A 21,783-nucleotide genomic window follows, 5' to 3' on the forward strand; every position below is an offset into this window, starting at 1 on the left:
TAGGCTGGGCCCATTGTGCCCTGTCTGCATGCCCTCAACTGTCACGCTGTGCTGAGCACCAATAAAGACATCCAAGTGTCCTGCTGCTCCTCCGTGAGCATCTGCCTCGACTCTCTTTTCCGGCTGTGGGTCTGTGGGGGGCCTCCCTGCGTTCCAACCCACCTACCATCTGTGTCTAAGAAAAGCAAGCACACCTGAGCCCCTTCCAGGGATCCTCCCTGTGGCCCAGCTCCAGCACTTTGCTAGCTGGCAGTAAGTACTCAAAAATGATCTTCTCAAGGTAGCACAAGGTACAACCGTGAGCCCCTGACCCCTGGGCAGTGTCCTGACACCCACTGCTGCCACCTGACTCTGCCACCCCCCACCCATAGCATGGGATGAGTCTTCCTTGTTTAGGGAAGTCCTACTTGTTTGAACAGGGACTTCCCTTTCCATGCAGCTGCATCAGTTTTAAGTGGGCCAAGGCCCTGGGGAGGCCAGCCATTGCAAGGGCTATGTGATGGCTGAAGGGCTGAAGCCTACACTGGACTCTTGGGGATGGAGAATGAACATACTTGAGGTACATGGGCTAGGGAAGTGACAAGTTCTCGTATACTGGTATCCTCACTATTCCTTTCGCCCCGACATAAGGGCATACACAAGGCTGGCTTGATGGACACACAGCCCTGCAGGCACCCTGAAGGGACCCTGTACTGTCACCACACTAGAGTTATTAATCCTCAACAAGATCTGTGGTTTCATTTGTACTGGGCTCTACCAATCACATAGCCAGGTCCAGGTGCATCTTCTTACCTCCTTACTCCTCGCTGTCTAAACAAACTGAGCCATAGGACCCTCCGTTTAGTCTTGGTCTGCCGCTTCTTAGCTAGGTAACTTGGGGGCAACTCCTCAAATCTGTTTTCATGCCCCCAAAATAATGGTTCCTGTTCCAAAGACAGCATAACAGCCTGGCCCAGGGTCAGGTGTCTGCACATAGCATGCAGGAGACAGGAGATCTACCATAAATGCTAGCTCCCTCCTCATCCTTGCTTTGGCTCAGGTTTTTTTCCTGCAGATTTTTTCATGTCCAAACACACTCAGAAAAGACAAGAGCACACCCAGGAGCTGTCTGGAGCAATACAGAATGGCAGGGTGAGGACCACGTGGCCCTGGGGAAGGAAGAAACAAGGGGAAGCCTATTCCTGAAGTGGCATGGAAAACCAGCCATGAGCCTGGGCCAGCAGCAGAGGCAGGGAGGTGGCAGGCGGCCAGTTGTCAATTAAAGATAAAATCTCTCCTCCAACTGGAGGGCAGATTGGGCTGTGCCCTTCCCTCCTCCCTACCCCCCAAGAGAAAGCCATTTGCAGCCAGGCTGCTGGGAGAAGCTTGGCCAGGCGATAATGGGATGGGATGCACTGCAGGCTCCCTAATGACATTACGCATCAGGGCCCATGTCCAGAATGGCTGGTTTTTTTTTTTTTTTTTTTTTTTTTTTTTCCCCGTTTAGCTAGGTTTCTTGTTTTGTTTTTTTAACTTAAATGTGAAACCATATTTATGGCTAAGAACCTAGCAAACAGCACATGAGTATTGGATGCCAGGAACTCCCTAAAGGAATGTGGTTGGGATGCACAGTGACACCTTCAAAACTCTGGAATGGGCAGATGCAGATGCAGAGTTCCCTTGTGTCCCAGAAACTGCACCACAAAGAAAGACACACTATAGGCTTCTGCTGGGGCCAGAGTTGAGTCCCAACTTGGGAACTGCCTTAGAGAATAGAATAACAGTGTTGGGATGGACCTTTAGAGGCAGAGGGACTCAGATGTGAGTCCCACATCTGTTACTTCCTAGTTCAGAGTTGCTTAAGTTGCCCAAATCTCTGTTCTTCGTTATCATAAGAGGAGTAACAGTAGGGATACTGAGCTGTAGGAGAATGATGCAAGGTGGTGCCGTGACAGCTTCCTGTGCAACATAATCATTGCTTCCTGAGCTGGCAAGATGGCTCAGTGGGTGAAGACACTTGTTTTCAGGCCTGACAACCTGAGTTCCATCCCTAGGACTCACATATAAAAGGACAGAACTGATTCCTTTGAGTCGTCCTTGAACCTCAACATGCACACAAATAAATAAATTACTAAAAGTCATTGCACTTAAACAAATACAAATGAGGGGGTTACTGTGGAGCAACCTTCACCACCAACAGCAGTTCGGTTTGATACCTTCACGTTTCAAAAGAAGTGCTGTGAATTAACTTCATTTCAGCAAGGCCCTTTTCTCTTGACAAAGGAGATGGGGAACGAATTAAACAGTATGCATGTGTTTCACCAGAGACATGCATGTAATACGAACGGAAATGCACCCCAAGATTGGTGTGGCACTTTGCTCCACAGAGAAGAAAAAGCAGCACAGCAGATAAAGTCATTTCTTCAGAGTGAAAGTCCTGTAAGAGGCAAAGCTGGACTCAGGCCCAGCAGAATGCTCTACCACCCCAATGCCTGGACAGCATGGAAAGTTTGAGAGGTAAAACACCTGCTGTGGAGTTTACAACGTTTCATTTCCTTAATCTCAATGCATGCCTTTAGCCAAAGTGTTGGTTCCCTCTTGCAAGATTAGAAAACCAGGGCTTGAGGAAGTGGGTAGTTTAATTCACCTCTCATGTCTGTGTAAGCACACACATACACACCCTGGGGAAATGACATCTTGACTTCATTAATTAATGATCAGATCACAAAGCCTAGCTCAGGGTGACAAGTCCCTTCCCAGTGCAAAGGCAGTGACACACAGAAGGGAAGCCTGGGTGGGTCTGGCACGGAAACAAGCTTACACGAGGAGCAGCTTATCCTGGAGAAGATCTGGTGGAAAACCAGCTCCTGGTTTCAGGTATTTGAAGAGCACTGTGCTTTAGTGGGTTCCAATTATTGGTAGAAATGCTAAGGAGGCAAATTGGGTTCAAAGATAAAGAATGTTATGTTATTTTGGAGCTGGGGAGCTGGCTTAATCAATAAAGTACTTGCTTTTCAAGCATGAGGACCTGCATTTCAGCTCCAGAATCTACATTTTTTTAAAAAACATGACAGTGTGTGCTTGTAATTCTAGCACTAGGAAGCAGGCCATGAAGATCCTCAAAGCTCACTGGCTAGCTAGTCTAGTCCACTCCAGCAAGAGACCCTCTCTATAAAACAAAGGTGGACTACGACACATAGGAATAATACCCAAGGCTGTGTGTGTGTGTGTGTGTGTGTGTGTGTGTGTGTGTGTGTGTGTGTGTGTCTGCTCCCCTGCATCTCACTGTCCCCCAAGAGGTGGCACTGTGAACATCTGGTCTTTCAGGCCTTTCCAAATCAAGCTTCCTAACAAAATGGCCAGATTAGGAACAGAGCCCCTCGTAGGAGGAGGGGAATGCCATCCTAGAAGTATGAGGAGACCCCAGTAGCCAAGTGCTGGTTGTGGTAAGAATGTCTGCTTGGTGTGCAAGGTGGTTAGACCTCTGACTGGCAGGCTGACTCAGCTGGGGCCGGTCCAGACTTAGAGATTCAGGGAGGACCCAGAAGAGCTCCTTTCCTGATGGGGCTTTTCCAAATTCCCTGCCGTGGCAAAGAACACAAGACACTTCTAGATAGCAACAACTCGGTAGACACGGGCTTGGGTTACCAGGCATCAACCACCAGGGATCCCTATGGCATTGCCACAGTGAGAGTTTGCATCTTCCTTGGAGCACGACAGTGTTCACACTAGCTGGCATGTGAGCTAGCCCAGTCCCTGGGGACTGTAGTCATCACACTCAGGCTCAAGCAATAGGCATCGTTCCAGAGGACTGTCTAGGACCCTTGAGATCTGGCTGTCTCTTGAGTACCCCAGTTGTACCTCCCGCCAGGCATCTGCTTCCCTTTGCAGAGACCCCAGAGACCCATGGTTAAAGTATGTACTAGGGTCATTTGTGACCACATTACTGGAAATGCAGAGTCCTGCTTTTGGTTGAATTTGGGTCCCTGCTATCTAATGCAACAATCTGTGGTTGTTGGGAGGGGCCCCTTTCTCCTCCATACTGTCTCCTAGGTGACTTACCTACTCCCATGCTTGATATAATAGATACTGATAATATCCCCCATTTTAGAAATCCCCTCTCACATCTGTTCATTCAGTCCATCATTCACCAAGCACACAGCAAGCCTCCTTCATCCGCATGCTGCTCTCAACGCAGCCCCTGTGGCAGCATCTTTCCTGCTCCTCCACAGGCCTTTGATTTCACCCTCTGCTTTCCGTCTCTCTACCCACACATCCTAAAGCTGACCAGAAACTGGGTGCATCCACAATCTCACCTTCTCACTCATATATGATTTCACTCACTGTTTTCTTTTTTTATGCGTATTTTTAATTTAAATTTGAAAACATGCTTGTTTTACACGTCAATCCCAGTTCCCTCTCCCTCCCCTCTTCCCCTGACTCCCACTGACCCCCTATCCCATCCCTTTTCTGCTCCCCAGGAAAGGTGAGGCCTTCCATGGGGGATCTTCAAAGTCTGTCATATCATTTGGAGCAGGGCCTAGGCCTTCCCCCTTAAGTCTAGGCTGAGAGAGTATCCCTCTATGTGGGATGGGCTCCCAAAGTCCATTTGTACACTAGGGATAAATACTGATCCACTGTCAGAGGCCCCATAGACTGCCCAGGCCTCCAAACTGACACCCACATTCAGGGGGTCTGGGTAGGTCTTATGCTGGTTTCTCAGTCACCAGCCTGGGGTTCATGAGCTCCCCCTCGTTCAGGTCAGCCGTTTCTGTGGGTTTTCCCAGCATGGTCTTGACTCCTTTGCTCATCGCTCCTCCCTCTCTGCAACTGGATTCCAGGAGTTCGGCTCAGTGTTTAGCTGTGGGTGTCTCCTTCTGCTTCCATCAGTAACTGGATGAAGACTCTAGGATGACATATAAGGTAGTCATCAATCTCATTATTGGGGAAAGGCATTTAAGGTACCCACTCCACTATTGCTTAGATTGTTAGTTGGGGTCATCCTTGTAGGTTTCTGGACATTTCCCTAGTGCCAGATTTCTCTTTAACCCTATAATGGCTCCCTCTATTATGATCTCTTTGCTTATTCTCCTATTTTTTCCCCTGACTCCTGCTCCCTCTCACTCACTGTTTTCAAACACAAACTTGTTACATGCCTGTACTATGTCCTGGGGAAAGAATAGTAAACAGGACCCCTGCCCACATGGAGGGAGCTGTGTGCTAAATGGGGAAACAGGCCAGACACTCCATTCTCTGCCTTGGAAAGGTCTTTCAAACATTCTCTTCCTGCTCCCTTCCCAAACTGGCACCTTTGTGTCTGAGGTCCCCAGCCTGGTCTCTTTCCAAGGAGGCACCTCCCAGGCCTCCCTCTGCCCCCCTCAGCTCTTCTATCATCAACAGTCTCCACCCAGCAGCCAGAGAACAGCTGGAATCAAGATCCTGCTACCATTAAAACCCTTGGCAGCTTCATTCCCACTGCATTTCAAATAAATTCAAAGCCGTCAAGGCATGACTGTCTCTCAGCCCCAGCCCCTACGCCAGCCCACCTCCACCTCTGGAGAATCATCCCGCCTTGGTATTCGATTTCCAGGAACCCCCAGGTCGGCTTACCTTTAGCGCGCTCCCCCCCCCCCCGTCTCTCTCTCTGTCTCTCTCTTTCTCTGTCTCTCCATCTCTCTGTGTCTCCCTGTGTGTGTCTCTCTCTGTCTCTCTCCCTCCCCCAGGCCAGTCTCCTGAAAATGTTTTCATACACGCTGTCCCCTTCACATGAACCATTTCCCTTCCCCACACCAGCCCTTTGCTTGGCTGAGTCCACCTTACCATTTACATCTGGCAAAACAACCCACACTCTCAACTCCAGTGTGGCCTCCTCCCCCGGTCTTAGCCCTCACCTCTGTTTTACTTTCGTCATTTCCTTTTCTGTGGTCATTGCTGCTCTAGCAGTAGCAGTCATCTTTACTTATTTGTGTGAATATAGTGTATGCAGACATTCCTGTTAAACATGTGCAGCATGCTGTGCCATGCCATGTGAAGGTCACAGGCCTCATCTTCCACCAGTTTCTGTCACCGCACTGCATGCTCCAGGCTGACTGACACATGAGTGCCTACGAATGAACTTCTGGCAGATTTCTCTTGTGTTTTCTTTTCATCTTGTAGGGATGCTGGGATGCTGGGATAACATTGCATCTGGTGGGGGTGGGGGTGGTGAGGGTTTCCAGACAGGGTTTCTTTGTAGCTTTGGAGGCTGTCCTGAATTCACTCAGTAGACCAGACTGGTCTTGAACTCCCAGAGATCTACCTGTCTCTGCCTCCCAAGTGCTGGGATTAAAGGCATGCATCACCACCCGGCTTTTTATATGGGTTCTGGGAATTAAGCTCAGGTTGTTGGGCTTGTACTAGTATGGCAATCACCTTTAGCAGCTAAGCCATCTTCTAGACCCTGTACTTGTTGAAACACTCAATCTGGGTCTCATCAGTTCATCTAGACTGGCTGGCCAGTGAGCTCCAGGCGATCCACCTTTCTCTGCTGTCCCCCCACCCCCTTCCCAGTGCTAGGGATAAAGGTGGATACCTCCCTACCTGGATTTTACTTTGAGAGTGTGCGGGGATCTGCATTCAGGTCCTCATACTTGTGCAGCAGACACTCTACCAACTGAGCCTTCTGTCTAAAGAAGCCCAGCCCCCGCCTCTGCCCTTTTCTACCATAGCCAGCTGGTTTTCTTCGTGCTACATGTTCGACTCTTGTTGGAATATGAATTTCTAGGCTCTTAGCACAATCCTAGGGGCTCAGTCCCTTTTTAATGAATGAATGAATGAATGAATGAATCAGATCAGGAGACCAACCTGGCTCACAGCTTTTTAGCTCAGCCTCCAGTAGGCTCGTGCACCTCACTTCCAGGGCATTCCTAGGAGCCCTTGGGGAACATGTGAAAGCTCTTCTCTTTCCATTATGCATTTCCTGCTGGAGAAGCTGTCAGGATAATGAGAGAGTGAGAGAGAAAGAGAGAGAGAGAGAGAAAGAGAGAGAGAGCACGCACAACAGCTCTTCATCTCTCTGCTCTTCAGCACTCTCCATTTTCTTTCTGATTTTCCTTGGCATTGGTGGAGTACCCCTGCCCTGCTGCAGGCTTCTCGAGAGTGCTGATTCCTCCTGGCTTCTCCCGCATAGTAGATGCTCAGTGAAATGTTTAACTGAATGAATAAATAGCAAGGAAGAAAGAAACAAAGCACAGGAAAAAAGACCAAGACAGAGAAGGAAAGAGGACGAAGATGTGAAGAATTGATGAAGAGGAGAAAGCAGAGGGTTAAAGTGAGGCTGGCAAGTGGCAAGGAGAAACCAGCTGCCTGGCCCAGCTTCATGGGCCTGTCCAGGCCTCAGGTGGGATGACTGGGCTCTCTGGTCCATTGACAAGAGGAGTTTCCTATGCTGTGCATCATACACCCTGGGGTTGCAGGATGTGACTGCCCACGAGGAAATCATTTGTAGGGACAAGAGACCAAGATTCCTTAACCAAGTCTCAACTCCACTCCTGGTTTCCATGACCCTCTCAGTATCTCATCTTTCTGTCCTTTGTATCTGGTCCTCTGGCCCAGGAACATCCAAAGTCTTCTTCAATCAGTGGTGAAATATTGAGAGCACACCAACCACCAACAGACTTCTTTGCAGGCTTTCAGACCCAGAGGCCAGGAGTAGAGGAGTGGCTGCTTCTACTTCTTTGAGACCCAGATGAGCCAGCCACCCCTCAGGAAGACCAAGGGGACAAGCGCAGAAGGCCTGGAGGCCCAGAGGCTCCAAGCTGTTCTGCATTAGCTGTTGCCATAGTGGCTTCCCTGGGGTGGCAGCTCCCCAGTTGCCATGGAGAACAGAAATGTGCTGTTGCACCACCACCATCATGGCTGCCTCTGTGGAGAAGCAACTCCTTCCAGAGCCATCTGCCAGTCAGCCAGTGACTAGTCAGTGCAATCTTCCATGGCTGGGGAACAGACGTTAGGCCAGCCTCACCCTAACATCTCGTGACACTGGTGTGGTAGCAGTGTCCCTTAGGGGACAGCACTGTTTATACTCCTGGCAAACCCACTGGGATGTCATTTCTCTTAGGATCCCACTAGAGGTAGTAAGCAGCTCCCAGGAAACCTGGGCAGAAAGGGGAGGGGTGCACAAAGGCCCCAGGGTAACCATTCTCTCTCTCTCTCTCTCTCTCTGGACCTTAGTGCTGGATTGTCACAAACTGGATTTCCTTACCCAGGACTGAAATGTTGGTTTCTAGAATTCTCCAGTTCTTCCCAGCCACTTCCTACCTCCCAGCCAGGGGACTCTCGCTGCCTTCCTCTTGCTCCTGCCTTCTTCCATGCCCCCTTTCAAGGCTGTTCCCTCTCACTTCATCCTCTACTCTAGGAACAAGATAATGCTAATCATCCACATTCCAGTATAAATTAGGGTCTATTCACGTTTTATTTCCCAGAAGATAAAATTGTTAGGCCTCTCACCTTTCCGAGCAGAAGCCTTGTTCTCTATTACAGGAAGCTATAGCACCAAAGAACCCTAAGCAGGGTAATTTTGTTTGTTTTTAAATCTAGAGAAGAAAGCAGATCTTCCTTGTGTGGGTAAAATTAGATGGCAGGCTCAGCATGGAATTCTCACCGGGCTCTGATTAACCACAAAGCAAATGAAGGTGCTTGGGCTGTAGTTCAGTGATAGAGAGCTTACAGCATTCAAAAGTCCTGAGTTCAATTCTCAGCTCTGAAGAAAAACATCAGAAATGCTGTGCATTGGCATTTGCCTGAGTCTGGATCTTTTTTTGCCCCTCCCACAGTCTAGAACTGAGTCTTTTCTTTTGGTAAACTTATATATCTCTCAAGGTCCACTCAAGTATCACCTCTGAGAATCTTTCCCAAGCTCTTCTGTCCTTCATTATGCAAAGTGCACAATAAGCACTTTGCATATTTATCACTGCGATGATGTCCTGCTGGTTTACTCAGCTAAGCCCCTGCTCAGTGTTCATGAGCTCAAAGGGGAATGGATAGTGAATGATGTGGCCGCCCACTGTTGACTCTTGTCAACTTCTGTCTTTCACATTTGTCATTCCAGCCTATATCTGAGTGTCAGAATTTGTTCAGAATATTTCCCTGGGATGCCATGCCTTACAATCCCACTCTGGAGTCTCCATGCCCTCCCCCATCTATAGCTCCCACCTCAGCCCTCCAGCTCACAGGCTCTCAACAGTTAATGCTTTTTCTTGGGGTTGGTGACTGTGGACCTGCAGTTTACTGGGGACAGCCAGGCTTGTGTCCTGGGGCTCTCTCCCATCAGCCTTCGTCCTTCTCAGTCTTTATGAAGAGTGTTCTGTGCCCCTTCCCCTTCCCAGCTCTCATTCATTCAGCACATGGCTTAGACTCCAGGACAAAATCCCTGCTGAAGAAGGGAGCCACAGAAAGAGAGAAGTGGAGAACAGAGCAGTGTTCCAAGCCAGGTCCATGATGCTGCTGTGAAACAGGGATGAAGCCACACCAACATCACATCACCAGCAGCTGTTTAGGAAGAGTAGACTCTGAACAGATCCTTGTAAAGCAGGAGCTGGGGTGAAGGGCTATCAATCTCTGCCCTTTGGGGAATGTGGGTGTTCTGCAGGCAGAGGCAGTTACCTCTGGAAGTTAGAGAACACATCTCCCTTTGATTTGGTACTTGCAACAGGGATGCAAGTTAGCTCTGTGCTCTGCAATCACTCATCTGAACAATCCCATTGCAGACAAGTAGAATAAAGCAGAGGGAATATAATATTCCAACAGAGACTGCAGGTAGATTTCATGGACTCAAACCCATTCGGGCTGGTTCTGGCTTTGTGCACCCCCCTCCCTGAGACTATGCCCAAGCCTAGCCAGGGGTCTCACTCAACACCACCACTACCAACAATTCACACTGTCTATGTCCAGCTAATTCTAGCTGCAACTGTTTTTGCTGCTTGGGAACTCTATGGCTTTGGGCAAATGACTTAACCTCTCTAAAATTGGTTTCTCCTCCAAGGAACTCTACAGCTCAGACTCCATTGAGAGGAGTAGAGAGATGGGATGTGTGAAACACTGGACAGCCCCAGTCAGCTGAACAGTGATCAATTTATGTCCTTGGGGAAACTAGGCAGGGAATAAAGTTTCAGGTCTGATTTTCACCATAGAAAGTATCAGAAATCATATCCCTCAAGTCTCTTGCGAAGACCATTCTCTGTGGGATGATGGGATGGCGTGTCTGTAGCTTGAGGCCACAAGACACTCTTCACTCGTACTCCATTTCTCTCTTGGTGACCCAGAGGCAGGACACATGTGTTTGTTTGCTGCCCATGATGCCACCTGCTTCCTGGACTATGCCAATGGTTAGGGTAACTCAGCCTTTATTTTAACAAGTTGCTTTTTATCTATCTCCAAACCTCCAAAGGCCCAGGCTTACACACACACACACACACACACACACACACACACACACACACAGGAGCCGCTGGAAGTGGAGTCAAGGAAATAGTGGTATTGGGGGAAGCACAGAACATACTGGAAACAGATGCTACAGTTTGGATGTTCAGTGACCTCTAAGACATGGTCCCTGTTGAAGGTTCTATTGGAAGACAACAGAACCTATAAGAAATAAGGCCTAGTGAAAAGAAGTTTGATTACTAAAGGAGTGTCATTTAGAAGGATACTGGAGTTCTAGTCTTTTCTTTTCTTTTTTCTTCTGGGACTCCATGAAGTGAGTGGACCTCACCATGGTTGGACACCAGCTCCTCATTCAGCACCACCACGGCTATCGATTCACACTGCCTTGCATTGCTGTGTGTTCCTGCCAAGATGTACTGCTTGTCCATGGGCCCCCCAAACAACAGAGCTGAGTGACCATGGATTGTGCCTCTGAAACCATGAGACAAATAAGTGTTCCTCTAACAAATCTGATTATCTCAGGTGTTTGTTACAATCACAGGAAACAGACCCCCCCCCAAAAAAAATCAGGAGTCTAGAAGTAGAGGAGGAGATGGAGGAGAAGAGAGGAATGGATGAACAGAAGATAGAGAAAGGGAGGGAGGGGAGAGGGAGAGGAGAGGGAGAGAGGAGGACTTGACCTTTGAAGGTCCAGACTATGAAGCCTAAAATGAACCAAACAGGCTAGAAATAGCATCACTGGGCAAGCCCCACACATTCATCTGCTGAGTAAATGTCCAAGTGGATGGAGCAGACACAACAGTTCAAGGAAGATGGGGATCATTTCACCTCAGAGGTAGGTCAGTCCAGGAGACACACATTCCAGTCTGGCATGAATTAGTTATGGTTCTTTTTCTGGGGATGTTTTCCTCATTACTTTTAACAGGCTGGCTTATAACTGAGTTAGCCTGACACCACCTATCTTTGGCAAGTGTAAAGTTACTTTGAGACCAAGACTATTCTGGGTTTTTATTCTATGTATGGATGCTGCTGGCTGAGGGAGAAAGATTTTTTTAAAAATATATTTTTGTTTTATGTGTATCAGTGTTTTGCTTGCATATATATGTGTGTGGGTGCCATGTTCATGCCTAATACCTATGGAGGAGGACAGAGTGCAGTGCAGAAGACAGTGTTGAATCGCCTAGAACTAGAGTTACATACAGCTGTAAGCTGCCATGTAGGTTCTAGGAATCAAACCCGGATCCTCCACAAGAGTAGCAAGTGCTTAACTTGCAGGCAGCTCAACAGGTTAGACTGTCCTTTTCAGGTAGACCAGTTGGTCTGCGCCTTTCCTAGGCAGTTCAGATGGTCTCTTTGCTTCTAGGCAGCTTAGCTGGTCTCTGCCTCTTACAGACTGCTCAGCTGGCCTCAAATCTCCCTCAGAATTCCTTACTCCCTCAGAATCCCCTTACTTGGGAGGGAGAGACCTAGTGAGTCTGATCAGTTTCAGGGACTTCCTGAGCTATTTTGATTGTTTTAGGTCTTAAAGAGCTTCCCTACAGGATGGAATGTTCTCTTCCCATTGGAATGTCCCAGTTATTTCATCTCCCTATAAGCATCTTGTGTCCTAACCAGTTTCTCTCCAAAGTGGAAGCTTTTAATTTCAGAAGAAACTGCTTGCTACACAACACCAGAACACTAACAAGCTTCACCTTGGAAAGTGCCTAGTCCCTCAACCACAGCCCAGCTGACTCCATCTCTGATCCCAGTGGCATCCCTCTGCTCCTTCTCCTCCCCTGTCCAAACACTGCCTCCATGCCAGCATCACTCATTTTCTACCAAAGCATCCATGCCGTAGACTCCTGGCCTTCAAAGAAATTGACTGACTCCCAGAGCCCATGAATCTCCATCAATTGTAGCGAAGGTTGTAGGTGTCTATTGATTAAAGCACAGTTTTCAGAAAAAAAAAAATCTAGAGTTCCATTAGAGTCTCTGGAGTGTGTTCCTTCCCCACTGCACTGTGAGGAAACTCAGGCTTGAAGTTATATATGGCCAAGGAGATGCTCATCAGGTAAAAGCACTTGCCACCAAGCCTGGAGACCTGGGTCTGACTCCTGGGACTCACTTGGAGGAAGAGAATGGACTTCAGCATGTTGTTCTCTAGCCTCCCTGTAATGCCATAGTGAATGCATATGTACACATAGGGAGGTCATTTATAAAAAGCTACCCACTGTATAGACTTTGAAGACAGCCATCTCTGGCTGATGTTTTTCCATCTATTCCAAGAAGGTTTTGTTTCTTAATGGTTTTTCCCCCCTACAGGTCAGATCAAGGCTCCTTGAAACTGACTGGGGACCTTGAACTCTAGCCTGTCTTCTACCCGGGATGTGTGATCTTTGGTTTAACTTGTCTGAGCTGCAACTCCCACTTGTCATCATTCAGGGATAGGATAGCACTGTCAACCTTCATAGGTTGCTGAGGCTGGGATGTAATCCCATAACTACTACTACTGAGCTCAGAAATGGATGCTTATGACTTCCTGTACTTCTCACTCCTTTCCCTTCTTAACCTGGGGCAGCATGACTGAGCAGTCAGCCACAGCCTCACCTGAGGGGATGGGGCTGGTTACTTAGGTCTGGCTGAAGGTGGAAGATGGGGACCCCTAAGGTCTCAGCGTACATACTGGCAGCTGAGGTGGCTGGTAGCAAGACAACAGAACATGCATGTGATGTTTGGAACACAGCTGGAGATCACACTGCATTTTGGCTTTAACCAACTATTTGACATTTTATGGAGCTCATTTCTAAACATGGAGCTTGGAGCTGGCAAGCTTGGCTCCGTTCCCGAGTTCCAATTCAGTAGCCTCTGCTGCCGGAGGGGGGCTTTAGTTTTCTCTCCTCTCGCTATGTGAAACCCAGCGCATAGCAAAAAGTGTGGAAACTGAAGCAGAGAGAGTCTTATCTCCAAGGAGATGAGATCAGCATTTCTCTGATCCTCCTGGATGGTTAGTCTTGCTTATGGAACTGGATAGCCCCAAGTGGATTGAGGACCCTAGTTACAGTCTGCTGCCTATCAAATACAACAGCTCTCCAAGAAGCTGGCTTAAGACCCAGCCCTGCCCCCACCCATGCATGAGTGTGCAAGAGTCAGCTGACCACAGAGCATCGTGAAATCTCCCCCACACTGCCTCTTCCCTTCCTGACAGCTACAGGCTCTCTGCTATAGATCCTTGTTCTGTGCCCATGTACTGTCTCCTGTAGAATTAGCAGTGAAACGAGATGGTTTCCTTACGTTTATTGGGTGGGGAATCCTGGGTGGGTGGTATTTCCAAGAATTGAGACATTCTTGGTTCTCCTTACTCTGTACTCTATCTTGGTTTTACCTACTCTCTTTTGGTCTGTTTCTTCTAGAAGCTGAGACCATTGACTTAGAGAACGCTTGTAAAAGACCCTGAGCTTCTCACATGGAAAGGGCAGGAGAAATCAAAGTCATCACTTTATCCGCCCCCCCCCCAAGATGGGGATGAAAACTGTCCGGCTATGCCCTTTCTTACTTGCTTGGCAAGTAAGTGAGTTAATGCCAGGCTTGGATATTCATATTTCCTGTGACCTGAAGGCTGCCTGAGTATCAACCGTGAAGCCACCAATTCATAAATCATTTTCTAGCCTCCCTCAGTCCCAGGAATCTTTGTTCACTAGAGACATTCAAAGTCACTTTGCCCTCTCTTACCAATGCTGTCATCATCCTGGGTTTGGATATCATCTCTGTCATCTGATGGCCAGAAAATGTTTTCAGCTACCAAGCATGATACAAATTTTATCCCCTTTCACAGTGGTGGTAAGAGGGAAAGAACCAGAGATCTTACCAGCCACCAGGCTCAGAGCTCCTTGAATGAGCTAACTCTAAGATGTGTCCTTTCCTTTCTGGATGTAGATGACACATGCCACCACGACTTCTCCAGACCCTTGACCTCAAGGTCTCAGCCTGCCTACCAGACCTTAGTGGGTGTCTACCTCTCCTCCATATATCCTGTTCCCTGGCCACAGCCCCCACATCACTGTTCTCTGAACTTGTGTCTTTCCCTTTATTGGGCTCACTTGGCCATCTGCTTAAGGTGGAGTGTCCCTCTACTACATCCTCCACCTTGAAAATTGGAATCTGTCCACAGGATGTTGTGTCTTGTAACCCTGCACACCCACTGAGTTGCAAAAGCCCAGTTAGGATACATAGTTTAGATTTACCTTTTCTAGAGCCTTTGTCTTTTGGGTCATAGGAACCTTTGTTAAAAAAAGAATAATCTTGGTCTCATCAGTACAAGACCAAGTGGAGGACTACAGTTCTTCAATGTCATATGGAAGCTTTGTTTAACACATCCACACAAAGATTATTGAATTCTCTAGAACTGTAATTCACAGATGGCTGTTGAGTTCTTGAAATGTGGCTAATGCCATATGCCAAAATGACAATATTTTGGACTTGTCGGGTTAAAACATATTATTCAAATTACTTTTGTGCTTGTTTTTGCTTCTTTTGTATGTGGGTTTTTGTTTGCAGGTTTTGTTTATTTAGAGACAAGGTCTCACTGTATGGCTTGCAATAACCTCAAACGCAAAATCCTCGTCTCAACCTCTCAAATGCTAGGATTACAGGTGTGTGGGCCACACCTCATTTTTGGTTTTCTTTCTCACAGATCTCACTATATAGCTCTGGCTGTTTTAGAACTCACTATGTAGGCCAGGTTGGCTTCGAACTCACAGAAATCCAGCTGCCTCTATCTCCTAAGTGCTGGGATTAAAGTCATACACCACCACACCCAATTTATGGTTTTATTTCTTCTCTTTCTTCCTTTCTTTTTCTTTCTTTATCCTTCCTTCGTCTCTTTCTTTCTTTTTTCTTTTTTGGTTTTTTGAGACAGAATTTCTCTGTGTAGCCCTAGCTGAACTGGAACTCACTCTGTAGACCAGGCTGTCCTCTAACTCAGGAATCCATCTCCCTCTGCCTCCTAAGTGCTGAGGTTAAAGGTGTCCACCACCATTGCCCAGCTTTCTTTTTTTTTAAATTAACTTTATTATTTTATTTATGTGAGTGTTTTGCCAGTATTACATTAGTGCACCACCAGTGTTCCTGGTGCTTTCCAAAGCCAGCACTGACTCCCCTGGAATTGCAGTTAGAGACAGTTGTGAGCCACCATGTGGGTGCTGGGAATTTAAACTGAGTCCTCTGAAAGAGCATCGAGTGAGCCAGCCATCTGTTCAGCTCCATGGTTTTATTTCCTGATGTGGCTTCTAGAAACTGATAAATCATACTCAGGGTACACATCTATTGGAAAGTAGCTTTAGAGGGTGGGCTGTCATATATTATTTATTAACTGCAGATCCAGACTGTGAAGTTGCATGTTAACTTGAACCATGTTTTCTCCGGTAGAGTTCCAGTGTCTACTTTCATGTATGAAACTCAGTTTTATTGCCATGTTATTAACCAAATTAGTCTTAAATGTTAAAAACAAAACAGCAACAAAAACCAGTTTCTTCAGTATGTTTTTTAATGCTATTTCAACATTGTCATTATATTATTAATGAATTCAACAAGACCTTTTATTGTTGTTCTTCTTTTTAAATAATATTTGGGAAAGCTTAGTTTCTTTTTTTTTAAATTCTTGAGCAAGGTATATAATGAATGTTGGCCATTTCCAACCCCCTATTACTCTCTCTCACCAAGCCCCTGCTGAAATCCTCCTTACCAATCAACCAAATCTTTCCACAAGACTCATATTTTTTTTTGTAATTATACTTTGAAAAAAACGAAGAGCAACAAAAGAAAATTATACATTGATGGATCTTTGTCTCTGCCCAGTTTTAAAGCAAAAACTAGACTGTCAACATGCCTGGCATCACCTCAAGACTCCACAAGTGTCGTGTGAATAACAAGCACTTGTTTGGGACTGGGGCCCTAAGTTTGTACCACCAACCACATTACCCAGCAGGGCTCCTGTGAGCTGCAGATCTAGGAGGTAGAGAGGCAGAAAAAAGTGTTGAGATCATCTTTTCAGACCCCCAAACTCTAAGCTGTTCTCCAGTTCCTGGGGCCTGTGACCCCAAAGGAAGGCTTGCCAAAGCAAGTTCCTCATGGCCTCTTAGCCTTCCTGCCCTGGGGCCTGAGTGTTTGCCAGTTCTAGTGCTGTGAAGATCCTTCCAGCCAAGCCCAATGCTCCTCCATCTAGACCCAGGCATTTTTATTGCTAGAGATCAGTGGTGAGATCGAGTAGCAATGCCCAGCTCAAGATACAGGTCATATGAGAGTCCTGGGGAAATGTCTCTAGGTCCCGAGTCTTGGCCAATAATTGGAAAAATGTGTCTCCCTTTCCCCTCCTAGGAATCCTCACAGTGAAGCCTGTGGCAACTGAGAGCCAAACCATCCTCAAATTCCTTGAGGATGGTTTTTCATTTGCATGCCTGGCACCTGTTTAAAACATGGTCTGGTATTCAGTATACACAAATCTTCCTTCTTTTCCCTCTGCCCTGCTCCAACATAGAGCTAGCTTCCAATGAGCCTGATCTATAGACTTCTTGGCCTGAACAGAGTACCATTAATCAATGCCCTTTCTGGGAGTCTGGGCAGGGTCAGCTGATAATTAGGTATCAAGTTCAGGGCTGGTGACCTTTCAGAAGTGTCACAGTGAGTCTCCTTGTCCACATTCTTTAAGAGAAAAAAGAAACTGGTAAAACCTTTGCTTCTGCAGTAGAATAAAAGCAACATTTTTTTTTAAATTGTTAAAACAACGACAACATAGATTTCCTGTTTTAATACTTTTATTGTGCCGTGACATTAAGTCCATTTACACTGTTGCACAGCCATCACCACTATCCATCTCCAGAACTCTCCAACATCCCTAAACAAATTAAACACTCATCCCTCTGTCCCTTAACCCCACACCTGGAAGTCATCTTTCTACTCTCTTTCTCTGAGGTTGACTACTCAAGTACCTCATCTAAACTGAGTTGTACAGTATGTGCCCTTTAAGAGCAACATTTAAATTAGCATAATGTCTCAAAGGCTCATCCAGGTAACATGTGTCTGGATTAGTGTGTGTGTGTGTGTGTGTGTGTGTGTGTGTGTGTGTGTGTTTTTAACTGGGATTAAACCCAGGGCTTAGAATATGCTAGGTAAGTAGATGGAGTCTCTACCACTGAGCTGCACACCCAGCCCTTTATAAAACGCTATTATTTTGAGATAAGGTCTCACCAAGTTGCCCAGACTAGCCTTGAACTCTCTCTGAAACCCAAACAGGCCTTGATCTTTTGATCTTCCTGCTTGAGCTTCCTGAGTAGCCAGGATTACAGGCTTACATCACCAGGCCTGGCTGGTCTCCCTTTTCAGAGCTGAAAAATATTGTCATATGGTTAGGTAATGTTTTATTTGTCCTCATCCATTGGCAGGCACTTAGTTCCCCCGTCCCCTTGGTTTATTGTGGATAGCATTGCCAGGAACAATGTCTGCTCAAGTCCCTGTTTTCGTCTTTTGAGGGAATGTGCTCACCAAGTAGAATTCTGGGATCCATGGCAATGTTATGTTTGGTTTTTCAAGGTAACAGCAGCATGTCTGAGCTATTTTATGCTGGCTCTAGTCACAGTGTCTTCTTTAACCAGCACAGCAGCCCTAAGTATGGAGATGATTGTCACCACTTTATAGAAAGTGAGGTTTTTAACAAATTGATTTGCTTGAGTAACTGACAGCAAGTTTTAAATCCAATTCTGCTTGATTCCAAAGGCACTGCCATCCCTGCACTGGGTCACTGAGCCATGGGAATCCAGTGTTTGAGGCCAAGCAAGGCCATGCTGGGAGAATAATTAAGGAAAGAAAAAAGGAGGAGCTCTAAAAAAAAGGGGTCCCACCTTGAAGCTGTTATAAAATAGCCCTTCCCTTTTCTCATAGTAGCATATTTGCATGGGATCAGTTGCTGGCAAGAACAGCGATTCTCTGCTAAGGTGTCCTTTTCTTGTATCAAAAGAAACAGTCTTACAACTGGTTTCCAGATCTAACGCAGCCGTTGTACCCCTACCCTTCTTCCCCTTAGTGACCAGGCTACCTCCCTTACCTGCCTTTTAGCACAAACCTTATCTTCCCCTAGAATATCAGCTGTGCCCCGACCCCTGCCATAAGGGGCTCTTTCATTCTTCCATGCTTTCCTGTTGGGCTTTCCACTGAAGTCTTTGCCCTTGTTGCTTTATATACTAGCTCCCTGGGACATAGTTCATATCAAGCCCTCTGTCTAGTTTTCATCTGCTAATGCATCTTGTGAACTGAAAAGAAAAGGTCATAGTTACTAAAGAATCTGCAAGATGGATGGGCTGTCTAGAACTTCATGAAGGTGGGGAGTTGGGATGTTGCATTTCCAGAACCAAATTATCTTAGGTTATCTTTAGCCCTCTTAATAACCATTCACTGTCCACCTCTACATCTGATCCAATATCCATGTGACTATCAGCTAAATCTTCTAGAATATGTTAACTTAACAGATCAATAGCTTCAGCTGAGAAGCTAAGAAGGCTGTCAGCATCTGAAACCTACAACTGAGATGTGCTTGCCTTGCTGTAACCCAGTCACATAATGTCTCCACCAGTGAAGCTGAAGATGCCTCGATGTATGACTTTCTTTTGTTTAGTAACTATAAAAACTCCATGAAATGGTTTCCATGACTCATGGCATCGGGAAACCTGTATCCATGTTTCCAGGTCGTTGTAGCTCATCTTTGAATCAAGAGTAAATAGATATTCAGTTCCCCCTAAGGAGAGAGCTTTGTTTGGGTGGATGGCCAGATGCTCTGAAGACCCCTGACTCAGTCAGTGTCACCAGGGAAGAAGGAAACAAAGGGGAGAGCCAGGTTTACCCTCCTCCACCCAGAATTTGTGAGAGATCTGGTTGCTGAGCTCTCATACAATTTCTGTGCTGGATGGATTTGCTATCAGAAGCCTGAGCCATTTGTGATGGGAAAGTCTCAAGAAATGGGATGAAATTATCCCCACAGACAAATATGCCTAAGGGTGTGACAGAGGGGCTTCTGATGGGGGCTGAAATTCCTGTCAGGAGAGAAACGGAGTCCTCGAGGAGCAGGTTGTTTTTGAGACCTCCACAGTCATTGCTTCCATCCATTCAGTCGTCCCATGGACCCACCCCAGGGGGCCTTCATTGAGGGAAACAATAAAGTGAAAAAAGGAAAGTGAGACCCCCTGCAGGGTGACTGTATGCTGGGAGGCAGCATCCTGCCAGGAAAGGACTAGCAGCCTAAGAGAAGCCTGGGCTTCAGAGGATGGCCAGGAAGCCCTGACCTCACCTTATGCAGGCTCAGCTCATGCTTTGATGTCAGCACTGGGGATGGAGGGGCGTGGCAGACAGAGAGGAGAAGGGGTTAGTGGGCACAGGAAGAAACTGCCGGGTATGCTGCATGGCAGCTCCTTCTACCCAGCGCTTAGTAGGGGGATGCTTGTTGGGTGTGGGCTCGCTGGCTAGGGTCTACACAGGAGAGGCCCGTGCTCATCTTCTACCCTTGAAGTGTTAGTGCAGCTTGGCACTGGGAGTCAGTTTAGAGCACTTCAATTCCACGGGCCAAGAGCATGGCATGTGTGTAGCAGAAAGACACAGAAGTGGAATTTGCTCAGAAGTCAGGGATTGGGGATTATTTGTCCAAGAGAGAAGGAGGCACTTGAGTCAGCTGTAATTAGTTGTAAGGTGTTGAGCTGGCAGCTCAACGTGGTTCTCGACTCAGTCCTTCCAGCAACCCTCTGAGATGAGCAGGACAGGCATAAACAGTGATCCTATTGTGCAGGCAAAGAAAGCAAGACACCCAGAGGTGAAGGCCTTTTGAGCTACACATCCCTCCTTAAAGCAAATGGAGCTCAACCCTTGTGTTTCTGTCCTTAGCTCAGGTCCTTGATCCTATAGGCTCTCTGTCCTATAACCATGAATCCAACGAGCCCCTCATTGAGAACAAGCCCACACTGGTGAGCTGTTCAGCCACTCCAGTTAGCTCTTTTGAGGACTGACCAAGGGACAGAACAGAAGTGGGGACAGATTCTGAGTCACCTTGGCAGCCCACTACAAGCCACCTCCACTCTAAGCAATGTACGTAGAGCCCACTGGCCATGCACTTGAATGTATTAATCTGATGAGGCCTTGGCAGGGGTGTCTTGAAAAGCTCAGAGTCTTCATGGCTGGGGGAGGAGTCCAGGTTCTGTGACTCAGTATGCCTGAAAGAAAATAAATTCACTAAAATGACTTCTTTTTTCTTTCATCAAAGAAATGAGGTTCATAATGCATCCCTGGCCACTAGAGGAGAGGAATTTCCAAGTGCCTAAATGACCTTGGTTACAGCTATGGAATTGGCCCCTAGGGTTTTTGGAGATGGAAGGCTGCCTGGCAAGGTGGGTGTGAGGTCTGCTTCTCTTGCTAGCTCCAGGCTGGGAGGAGTGGGGTAGAGGGCTTTGCCATTCCCTGAGTTATGTCTTATTTGTAGGGTACTCTGAAATGTTCCCTTTGGTCACAGGAGAGTATGGATAGGCCAGGTTGGGATATAAGGACAATCTTAGTGTGGCATCTGTCACTTCATTGATTGCCAGGGTTAACTCAGCAGATCTGCTGGGCTGGTCAGGTGTCCCCTTTCTACCTCACTGCTCCATGCATGTCCTTCCCCAAGTTGTGTGCTCAGTGCATGAAAATGACCTTCCCTGAGCGAGGAGGCTAGTTCTTCAATCTCTAAGGGTCTATGAGTAGCTACTTGCCCCTTCTAGAACCTCTCAAGGTTCATTTGTAGGAGAATTAAGCTTCCGAGACTCCAAACACATCCAAATGAGGTGCCACATGGTAGCCTGTCTTTCTTTTTTTAAGTTTTTAAGGATGTCATACACAAGCACTGAATTGTTCTTGCTGTGTCCTCCCCGTCCCTCCAAAATTCATGATCTCTTTTTGTTATCAATGTTACATTCATATACATGTGTGTATATACATGTACATATATGTATATATGCATATACAACCTACTGAATCTGTACATGTGTTCCTCCCTGGGAGAAATTGATTCTCCCTCTCTCAATAGCCATTGCCCATCTGAAGCACTTCATGTAGGGGTGAGACCATGTTGAATTTGCCCTATCCACATTCAACTGTTGTTGTTCAGATAGCCATATTGTAGAGATGGGTACATTTTCCCTGCCTTATCTAGAGAGAGTGCTATTTAGCAGCAAGTGTCCTGGCCTCTGGCTCTTAACCATCTTTCTACCTACTTGTTTTGTAAATTTATTGAGCCTTAGGTGTAAAGGTTATGTTGCAGATTTGTCAGTTGGGGTTGGGCGCCTCACAGCCACCTATTTTGACTAGTTGCAAAAAGAAGCTTCTTTGACTAAAGGGAATAAT

The sequence above is a fragment of the Phodopus roborovskii genome, unplaced genomic scaffold (assembly GCF_943737965.1).
Source record: "Phodopus roborovskii unplaced genomic scaffold, PHOROB, whole genome shotgun sequence".
Classification (NCBI taxonomy): Eukaryota; Metazoa; Chordata; class Mammalia; order Rodentia; family Cricetidae; genus Phodopus; species Phodopus roborovskii.